We start from the raw sequence: 9,185 nt of genomic DNA, 5'->3' as shown, positions 1-9,185 counted from the left end.
TTGGAAAAAAATGATGATGCGATTAAAAACCATACGAATCGCAAGTCGGTAGAGCATGAGGAAATAGTAACCTTAGTATAGTAAACTAAGATGAAAAGTGTAGAAACAAGGAAGGGGTGATCACAAGAGTTTAACCTCATGTATTACATTAGAAGTGTATGAAATAATAGAAAGTAGGACGAGAATCGAAGCACAATTGAAGATCATAGATACATGAAGCATGTAGTAGGTGTTTAAATACTTCATACATAGGGGAATAATAAATGATGTATTGCTCCTAAAGACACCCTTTGCAATAAAAGCTACTTTTTCTACATTTTGAAGAGAAAACTGAGCTGAAAATGAATCATGTGCAATTTTTAAACGCTTTGTCCCTAAAAAATGCAAGTTCAGTGTTTGAGAATCCTAAAAATAAAAATTGTAAAAAATCCCTAGAACGAAAAGCAAAAAAAAACATCAAATTTATTTTCAGAAATTGAAAATTGTCACTAGTACATTATCGTAATGCGATATTTGTAAAGCATACGATAGGGAGAATTTATGATATGGATAACCCAAGTTTTTGGCTGAGTATGTTAAAATAATTGGCAGCGGTGGGATTCGAACCCACGCCTCCGAAGAGACTGGTGCCTTAAACCAGCGCCTTAGACCGCTCGGCCACGCTACCTTGGTGATAACGGTAACCAGTTTATCAAGGACCAATCCGATACTGCTTTTATAATACCTATATTTAAAATGAGAACTCCACTTCGAATGCTCGTATCTTTATTGTACCGACCAACTAAGTGAAGTGATTTCAAAAAATAATAATTTACCTAAAACTAGGAATTATTCTCTGCGTTTGTGAATTAGAAATAAATAATATCAGCTCATCGTTTCAGGATTCACAAGTTCAACTTTGTATATTAGGCCAAATGTATACAGTGTGTCCGAGATAAGAGGGTTCCCTTCCTCTCTTTTATTTAGGGAGATTAAGTCCAAGTGTCAGTGATATTTGTATGAAAAAATTCCCAAGGAAGATTTTTTTTTCGCCAATTGCTTCCTTTTATCGTCATGAACAATACCATATATTTCTTATCAACTTGACAAAAAAAAATGGAACCATCTTGTAACTCGTTAACTATCGTTTTATCTGGGAAAGGGGGGGTAGCTTATATCTACAGAACTTTCCCTCTCTTTTCACCCCTGACGGAATCTTAGTTAGTACAAAGCACAGGAAATATTGTTCTTCGATAAAAAAGAATAATGAAACAATAAATTTAAATTAGCACGCCTATGTTGACTTGCTCCGCACGTCAATGGGTTGTTATTGTTACCGAAGTTGACTGTCAGTGTGACACCTTCAGTTGACGATGGACACTTATCGGGTGCTTGCGTTTGTTGAACTCCTTTAACAATCTGAAGGACAATTAACGCCTAAATAAATTATAAGTAGTTAATGAAATTAATGTTCAAACAATAGATGAATGACCTTATTGTTTATTATTTTGTATAATAATATGCATGTATTATTATTATTATTCTACCTTTGTAGAATTCCCGTAATATGAAAAAAAAATGATACGCGTATTTGATTACAATGTAATTGACCCAATTAACAAAGTATTAGTTAAGGGGAAAATAAAATTAGAATGGGTTCTTAATTAACGCAAAAGGTATACAGGAATCTGGAGATTAGTAATAAATCCGGATGGTTCTCAGAACATAGGTACAATGTACCGACCTAAGATACCAAATTTTTGATACTGGTTAGAACAACAGGTCAGGAAGTTGACCAGGGTTGACAGGTCAACTTGTGTCGCGGTGTTTTTTTAGGTATGGTAGTATAGAAACTATGTGCCAAATGTTATGCTGGTTTCACCAAGTGAACTATTTTGCCACTTATATGCATGAACCAACACCACTATAATGTGACAGCGACTTCCGGGATAATATTATCTTTATTGATCGAAAAGTCAACGTTTCGTCCATTGTCATAAGAGGCTTCATCAGGACATTTGCATACTAAATAATAAATTGTTGCATTTCACGTAGATTTTATCAACCTTCAAAAGTAATTGTCTGTATTGCTAAACAGAAAATTAAAATCCACACGATCCAGTCTTTTATGTTAATTTTCGGGAAGGGGAGGAGGGTACTTAGAATTTAGAGGTGGTGATTAGATGTATTTTTAAGGAAGTAAGACATTTTCTATACTTGGTTATGTCTAAGTCTCTGTTAGTTTTTATTATCGTCTTGCGATTATTTTAATGTGGCTACCGTTATTTACACATAACATTGACTACCTCATAGGTAAATTTATGATTTTCACTTGCTGTCCATCAACTAAATCCCCAATTGTTCATTTTAATCGATATTCTTCGGCATCGCTTCTCTGACATATAAACCAGGCGTAAATACAAAAATTTAATGATCCTCATTCCCTTGGGAATATCGATTCAAAGCATACTCTGGAGAGGTACATTGTGGAGAATATACCTATGATGGGAACCACATCTACATGTATCTCATTTTGTTTGTGAGATACAAATCATGTTTATATTTGAACAGTTCTCGTATACATTATGTATAAAGAAACAATATCTGAACCAGCTTACTTCTTCTTGAAAAACATTTAATTAACTCATAAGCCAGTGCCGTGTTGAAATTTGTATAATTCCCGGATCGCTTGTATTTCCACACTTCTTCAACTCTCTTTTACATATTAAAATCAAAAACAAAGTTGTATGGGTAGGGTAGAAAAATACATGTGCACAAATTAAAATTATGCCTTCTGAATCGTTAGTTAGATCCGTCTGAATATTATCCAACAAAAGTGCTTTTAAAGTACAAGGGTGCTTTCGTGCTTTAAAGGGAGAAAATAAAACAACATATTTTTTATTCATTGAAGTAGATCTAAATTGCGAGGAAAATGACGAAAAGCGGCCGTATGGGAAATTTTTATTTAGGAAATCACTATTGTGTATTTGTCCAAAAGCTCAGGAGTGCAATAAAAACCTAAACCGTAAATGTGATTGATTTTTGTCCTTGAATCCGTTTTCTTTTAGAGTTTGCACACAGGGAAAAGAATGATTGGTTTGGTTTGTGAGTAATTGCAGTCGGTCATCCCATGCGACAAAAGCGGGATTTACAATAAAGACTCTTGAAACATTTGATTGAACGGCTGCTATAAATCCTTTTATAGGATTCATAAAATTCTTGCTATAGCCACGAAATCGTTTCGCATGTAATGCTCTTTGGAATGATGAAGTGTACTCTCCTTAACTCGCACCGTAATTCCCTTATATGGATTACGCTGCTCGAACCGTTATGTCAACTTTGCGAGCACTACGCTAATTTCAGATTCTCCTTTCCATTCTAGAATTCGGTTAGTTTTTGTACTGGCACAACGTTATGCAATTAATAAAAAAGTAATTCGAGTAGTCTGTAAACACTAATCAAGAGACGCACTTCCTTAATGTGGTGAATCACTAAGATCGTTTGTTCTACAGAAAGGACTACAGTGTAGCTTTTTAAGGAAATTGCATATTGTAAGATATTTAAAAAATCACTTTACATGTTTAAGTTCCTACTTTTAACAATTACTTACCGCGTAATTTTACGTAGAGTAAAACATGCAGTATTTTTTATTAAATGCTGGATAGTCTGCCTTGGTTTTTAAATTTTGCAAAATTTCAAAAATTGTCATCCAAAAGAGGATAACCCAATTTTCAGATAAAAAAAACATAATATGACCAATGACTCGCAATTTGAGTACTGAAATGGGCAGATGCAGAGATATTTATCTTATTTAATTTTAGTATATATTTTAAAAAAGAAAAGAAAGCATTAAACACATTTTCACCAAACCCTTTTCAAGTTTTAGAAAACTTGGACTCTGCCTAAATTCTCGCTAGAAAAGTAAGAGTGCATTGAGAGCATCTTCTTTTTCCATTTCACAGTGGAAAAAAATGGAGGTGGTCCACGATAAGGTTCGTAGTGTTACCATGAAGGTAGCGTGGCCGAGCGGTCTAAGGCGCTGGTTTAAGGCACCAGTCTCCTCGGAGGCGTGGGTTCGAATCCCACCGCTGCCACTAATTTTAACATAGCCAACCAAAAATTTAGGGTTATCCGTAATATAAAGGTCTTGTTCTCTCTTATCGTATACTTTACAAATATTATCACGTAACCAAAATGTTAACTACATAATAGATTTCGTATTAATAATTAGAAGTAAGAACTTTCTACCGTTAACTGGTACCTTAACTTTTTTTTCTTATTTGCGCTTTTTCATTTTTTGGTATCTGTGCTAGCCACAGCAAATTTTTCACACCCACACGTTGGTAAGGGAGGTATTGCATTGGGTTAAAAAATCCCCCCCCCCCTCCATTTTTTGACGGAAACGTTTTCAAGGATCAGGAATCAGAATGAAACAAAATCTTGATGATGTCGGTCTGTCGCTCCGTCTGTACTCTTTTTTCCGGCTAAACGACTGAACCGATTGGAATCAAATTTGGTACACAAAATCTGTGCTAGCCACAGCAAATTTTTTACACCTGTATCGCGATTTAAAAATGGCAAACATGTTAGAAGTTAGTGAGAATGACGTAGTAATTTTCTACTATAATATCCCTATTTTATATGCATAACTATTCTTCTTCAAAACTGAAATGTAATGCAGATAAGAAAGAAAAATCCAGCGGTAATTTACAAGTCAAATTTGTCGACGGTGACGGCGGCGATAGTCGGCGGAATACGGAGGGAGGAAACGGCGGAACGGGAGTGCTTCGGGCGCCACCAGATCCCTTATCGAAACTGATAACGGCGTAAAGCTGCACGGCCTTGCAGTTTTATTGCTCGTTTTAAATTAACATAGGAAACAAAAACCTGCTAATAACTACTCAACGGAGTTGAAATTCTAAAATCTTAATTTTTCCCTCGTCTTCTAAATAACAAGACGCAACAAAGACAATTGAATTATGTCGACTGGAACGGTTGCAAAAGGCGAATGAATAGCAGCTTTTGTTTACTGTAGCGGCAGCTCAAACACAACTAAATAAAACGTGTGTCCTCATCTCATAGAACCAACACAAATACTTTCTGCCCGACACTTTTCGTAACGAAGCGCCGAACTTCTAGATATCGGGTGCTCATCTACAGAGTGATCACTAAAACTAGTAACTTTAAGGTGCTTCGTTACAAGAGCAAATTAGACGGAACCACCCAAATCCTTAAAAACTAATTATCTTAACAAGTTGTCCTTTGCAAACTACGTCCTAAATTCCGGTATTTCATCATTTTCCCTTAACTAAATTTTAAATCTTTAAAAGAACTCCCTTTTCCTGAATTAAGCACTTTAATTTAGGAACTTGCAATCCCCCGTTTTTTATTAAATTGTAAATAAATTTAATTCTGTCGCGAGATTATACCATCAAATTTTATTAACACTTAATTATTCTAAAAAAACAATAGTCCTTGTAATCTCATTACATTTTTTTTTAGTTTCTCGCCTTTTTTGATAACCGATTCCGTAAGCTCAACAATTAAAGATGATTATTGAAAAAATATATCAGTTATGCATTTCGTATGTGTACCTTAAAAATTAAAGAAAGTGTGCTATATTTGCGTTTTTTCCGTCTATTTTGAACTAAAACCAGATAAAAAGAGAAATACCTTTTTACAGGTATGGTTCTGGTGACGCTTACAAAAGCAAGCGAAAGTTTGAATAATATAAAAATCAAATGGGGTTCTTTCTTAATTATTAATTGGACGCTTACAGCATATCAATTCAAATTGGTTGAGATATGATTATAATAATTATTGAATTAATTATAACCCTAGACTATATTGATTGCAACGTAGTGTTTTTGTTAGCAGTTAATTTTTTCCGGTTCGCGTTACGAGTAAAAGTTAATTACTCGCACTTTGGTTTAAAACTGAATCTTTTCCTTACCCAAGTAAGAGAAATAAGAGAACGAAATACATTTCCAAAAATAAGCTTTATAATTAGGTTACCTAATCAAGTTAAGACTGAAAAACAAGTTTGTAAGCGAAAAGTAATCCAACCCTTATCACAACGTGCATCTTATATTTAGATGCGTAGTACTCTGAACAATTTGAGCAGTACACTTCAGCTTATTTTTTAGAAGAAGCTCTCACATTTCCAAACACGTCAACTGTGACAGTAAGCAGTTATGTAACGTATAATAAGTAATTTCCACGGAAATTAACAGGGAACTGATTTATAGACCAATCTTAGCAGGAAAAACACTGCTAAATAATACTCCAAACCATTTTATAAGTAACCCCTAATAATATTACTAACGATAATTTGTTTTGTTAAGTATGAAATTAAGGTACAACCCAAGAACATCAACATTTTAATCAAAAGTGTCTTAATTTGAACTGACAAAATTTGTTACCGATCATTTTTAGTTTTAGATTTGGGATGTGTATTAAAACAGTGCTAAATTTGCATAATTCGCGAAAACAGGCAGTAAATGTAATTTCGTCGAGCTGTATTGTTTTCTTTTGACAGCTACCTTCTCTCTTTGTCGATTTTGGTAAAACACAATCATATCTAATACAGTTAGTAATAAATAAAGGGCATTGTGTATCCTTTAATACAGGCAAGATTCATGACAAACTGTAAGCGCGAATTTAAACTCAAATTGAAAACCCATTAATTTCGCCTAACTAGGTAGGAAGTAATCTCAACGATGCTCTATCTACTATTAGGTGTTTCGTTCATTCGCAGAGACATCTATGTCAATACAACTCGGAGCTTTTATTAACAAATTAAACGCGATGCAAATCCTGCCTTAAAGTACGTCCAATATGGGATTTGTAACATGTCCCAGTTTGGAGAAGTGAAATAACATTACAGCCTTAATTTGAATTTGAATTTATTCACCCAAATTAAACATTTTACAGCGATACGAAAACAAAGTTAGATAAATAAATGCTATTTTATTCAGATTAGTGTTTTATAATTGAACGCAGACGTGAATCGAAAAGTTTGGTACTGCGTGTAAAAGGGAAAAAAATTCAGAATTTCAATCTTTCTAACAGTTTTACATAATTCTAACGAACGATATTGATTTTAGATGGCGATGGGGACTTGGTAGACGATTTGAACGAGTTGGGGGTCTCATTTCCACCATTCGAGGAAATCCCACCGGTTCACTTTGCCACAGAAAATAGCACCGTTGTGACTTCGCAGACTGGATCTACGGCGTTGGTGCCATGTGTCGTTAATAATATCGGAGATGGAATGGTAAGGATATATTATAAAATATGATTTCCCTTTAAAAGTTTTTGGGCAACCATTTCGTGTGGTTCACAAGACACCTGCTAATTAAAAAAATAGAAAAGGGAAGTTTGGAACATGAAAAACACAAAAATATAGGATTTTATTTACAGTTAGCATTGGAAAGAGGATATCTCTACTACTCCTTCAGAAAACAATATAAAAAAGAAATCTGCGTGTGAAGTATCATACAGCACGGATTATGAACTTAATTTTTTTTAACGTATCTTCATTGTAGTGTTCAAGCATAGCTGCGTGTTTGTCACGGGAAAAATCGTTGGAAACTATAAACTTAGAATTAATTATTAATCTCAATCTGCTAAGGAAATTCATAATGTTCACTAACCTTAATGACTTTACAGGACACTCTGTAAATTAGCCTTGCTAAAAATGACACTTAAATTTAAATTTGTTTGATTAATTCACGTTTTACAAGTAGAATAAGTAATTCACACCTATTCAATGCATTTCCTGGTACAGAGCTACTATGTCACTCACAGTCCTGATATTGTACAACGTATCGTAACGCACGGCTGTTTAACTTACAACTGCCAGAGAACCGTTTATCTAACGATAATAAAGTTGAGATGGTGTTGGTGAAACAATTTACGCTCTTATAAGGATGATTTCCGGCACAATCTCCTGCCTTAATGGAATTAGATTTGTGGAAGAATAAACCTTAATCGGAAGTAAATAACATTTATGTAGGTTGCCACTTTTGTTGGCGACAGGGCGTTACGTTAGTATTGCACCATTTCCTTGCCTATAATATGTCAACAAAGGGAAGTATTAGAATAAAGCCTTCCTTCCTATTTACAAATGACTACATTTTTTTCTTTTGAAAGTGCTGATATACCTAAACTATTTTGAATGTAATGCGTTTGCGAAAAAACTTAATAAATTTGCTATCGTGATTCCAGATGCTTACAACAGCTAAACGTTGCGGTAGTGAAGAGTCTCAGGTTGTTACCGCTTTCACTCACCGCTAAAGTTTCTTGAGGTGATGAGAAAATCGTGACGTTGCACGGTAGGAATTAATATCGTCGCGGAACTTCCAAGAGCAAAGTCATTTGCGTGAAGGTTACCTGGTGTTCATTTACCTTACGCTCGGTTTTAGTACCGTTCGTCGACGTTAATTAAATGGGGAAATGTTTAAACGATTGACTTACACCTTTAATTTCACAGTGACACAGATTATTTTGTTTCCTGATATTTAATTGCGTCGAATTTCCAACCTGCGTATAGTTACTATTGATCGTCGATAAGCCTTGTAATTCTGCTGTCAGTCCGAATTCATTATTCCGCCAGGGCGACGTTTTGTTTCTTTTAAAAAAGCAAACGATTATTACCTTTTCTGGTATAAAATTGCTGGAGAAATCTTCGATCAGGTAGTTTCGAGGTTGTGTATGTAAGAAAATAATTGAGAAAAAGCAATAGGCGTTTTAATGATTTTGTTATGACTAAGTTCAAAAAACGAATTGCTAACGAATTTACCACTGGTTGATTGAGGTTTTGCATCTATCTTTGGTCGGAATTCAGTAAAACTTTTCATCGTTATACTTAGAGACCATCAGTGCACGAGATCTTTAACGCGTCAGCACTCCACGAACAACGTTTGTGTAACTTTTCCAGTTGAAGTCATACTTAAAAGGAATCTCGTTCATATTTATTGCTGTTGGATAATGGCACCTGCGTTTGTTACATTTTATTCATTTCAGCTTAAAAAATAGGTAATTGTTTCAGGAGTTGCTGATATGATTAATCCGTACGGATCGTCGATTGTCAAAATGTTAAAGTATTGATCTAAAAATGTTTTGCGGTTTTTTATTTAATTGTTTGAAGCAGCCGGCTGCGAAACATCGGCAAATTTGAAATTCTTAATGCCTTAATTGAATTT

The 9,185-nt window shown here is 34.5% G+C and overlaps 2 non-coding genes across 2 annotated transcripts; one reads left to right on the top strand and one right to left on the bottom strand.

The window, feature by feature from the left end:
* Positions 1-585: 585 nt before the first annotated feature.
* Trnal-aag lies at positions 586-667 on the bottom strand. The gene has a single exon. It is a non-coding gene; the product is annotated as a tRNA-Leu (tRNA).
* Positions 668-3,991: 3,324 nt separating this feature from the next.
* Trnal-aag lies at positions 3,992-4,073 on the top strand. The gene has a single exon. It is a non-coding gene; the product is annotated as a tRNA-Leu (tRNA).
* Positions 4,074-9,185: the final 5,112 nt, after the last annotated feature.

Source organism: Photinus pyralis, unplaced genomic scaffold, assembly GCF_008802855.1.
Source record: "Photinus pyralis isolate 1611_PpyrPB1 unplaced genomic scaffold, Ppyr1.3 Ppyr1.4_LG1, whole genome shotgun sequence".
Taxonomy (NCBI): Eukaryota; Metazoa; Arthropoda; class Insecta; order Coleoptera; family Lampyridae; genus Photinus; species Photinus pyralis.
The sequence above is the reverse complement of the archived record's forward strand: the minus strand, read 5'-3'. Positions and strand labels throughout refer to the sequence as shown.